We start from the raw sequence: 2216 nt of genomic DNA, 5'->3' as shown, positions 1-2216 counted from the left end.
CCATGCAGATAAAACTAGTTAACGTTTCCAGACTCTGTCCCCACTGCAATGTAGCTACAGCAAAACAAAGGGAAAAGTCATCTCTTCTCTAGCATACCACAGGCTTCCAATGCTTCTCAGTAAAACAGCAATACTCTCCTTTTGTATCATGCTTTTGATAAATATTTTCAGATCTACTTCATCAGATATACTTATGAAGTGCTCTTGTTAGGTACTTTCAGATCTACTATATGTTGTTGTTGAAGAGTCCCTCAGTTGTGTCTGACCCTTTGTGACCCCATGGACTGCAGCACACCAGGCTTCCTTGTCCTTCACCATCTCCTGCAGCTTGCTCAAGCTCATGTCCATTGAGTCAGTGATGCCATCCAACCATCTCGTCCTCTGTCGTCCCCTTCTCCTCCTGCCCTCAATCTTTCCCAGCATCAGGGTCTTTTCTAATGAGTCAGCTCTTCTCATCAGGTGGCCAAAGTTTTGGAGTTTCAGCTTCAGCATCAGTCCTTCCAATGAAGTTCAACTATATAATTTTCCATAACTTTAAGATAGATTTTTATTGATCTAATTTTTCTTTTTGTTAACAGTAGCAAACAGTGAGTTAAAATTTTAAGCTAGTAAATATTACTTTAAAATATAGGCAGAAATCTTAGTCTAGACGTCAATATAATTAAGAGGGGCTTTGGCATCAGCCAGTTTTGAGTTTGTCTTGATACACAAGCTGTATGGCCGTGGGCAAGTCATTTGACTTTTCTGAATCTCAGTTGTCATAGAGAGGATGGAAAGCATGCTGTCTATGGTGGTAAATGACTCTAACAAATGTAGAAAATATATATGGGTGTGATATTAATGATACCACAAAGAGAGTATTCACTACTCTATGGCAAAAGGATACTTATAAAGGGTTTTCTGAAGAAAAATGCTGAGGAGGAAGAAGTTTTCCTCTACCCTTCTAGGTTCTGCTGGATGGTCTAAAAGTTAAATTGATATGAGACAGATTATCAGGAGAAAATCCAAATTTTGGTAACATGTGTACATAAGAGAAACCCAGGAAAACTGAGTAACTCACCAAAATGGCCAAAGTTCTCACTTTAAGTACCATCTTGAGCTAAATAAAAGAGGATGTTGGGGATAGTGGTTTGGGACTTCAAAGGGAAGGGAGGCAGTTCACACGAAGATAGAAAAGCAAACAGCTGGCAAACAAATGTCTGCAGGGTCATGTAGAGGCAACGAGATATAGAGAGGACTTGATATCTAGCCCCTGCCTGAGTTTCCTCAGGACACTGTCTCTCTAATAGTTGTATTCTGAGAGTGTGGAAATGTTACTCGCTCAGTCGTGAGTAACTCTTTGTGACCCCATGGACTGTAGCCTGCCAGGCTCCTCTGTCCATGGGATTCTCCAGGCAAGGATACTGGAGTCGGTCATCGTTTCTTTCTTCAGGGATCTTCCCAACCCAGGGATCAAACCAGGGTCTCCTGCATTGCAGACAGATTCTTCAACATCCCAGCTACCAGGGAAGTCCTCTATACTGGGAATCAGCCCTTTATTTAAATTCTTTTAGGCAGTTAGGGGGAAGGTCAAAAGTTTTTCCTGAGGCTTTTGGACCTTATAAATAATCCGGCTAAATAAACCCCCATTCCAAAGAGACATTTTTCAGGGTGACACATTTTGCTCATCTGAAGGTACTAGGCAAATTAAGTTTTAAGATAGGAACTGATATTCTGCAGATTTGTATTTCCATACTTTTCTAAGTGAAAAATATGAAACTAGACAAGTTGATTCCCACATACACAGTCTACATCTTTGTGCTTCCAAAGTTGAGCTCTAATTAGACTCAGTCCTCTCTCCACAATGTTATTTGTTTAACACAGAATGTGGCAGAAATCTCTGTATATCCAATCTCCCATTTACATCGAAAGCATTAGACAATACTTATTCTCAATTTGAGATAGAATATTTTCACAAACTCTGTGTGTGTGTATGTGTGTATGTGCATGTGTGCTCAGTGGTGTCTGACTTTGTGACCCCATGGACTATATCCCACCAGGCTCCTCTGTCCATGGAATTTTCCAGGCATGAGTATTGGAGTGGTTTACCATTTCCTACTCCAGGGGATCTTCCCAACCCAGGGATCGAACTAGCGTCTCTTGTGTCTCCTGCACTGGCGCCACCTGGTTTTCACAAACTAAGGCCCATAGGGTAAAGCATTTGCCTGCAACATGGG

This window comes from Cervus canadensis, chromosome 6, assembly GCF_019320065.1.
Source record: "Cervus canadensis isolate Bull #8, Minnesota chromosome 6, ASM1932006v1, whole genome shotgun sequence".
Lineage (NCBI taxonomy): Eukaryota > Metazoa > Chordata > Mammalia > Artiodactyla > Cervidae > Cervus > Cervus canadensis.
The sequence above is the reverse complement of the archived record's forward strand: the minus strand, read 5'-3'. Positions refer to the sequence as shown.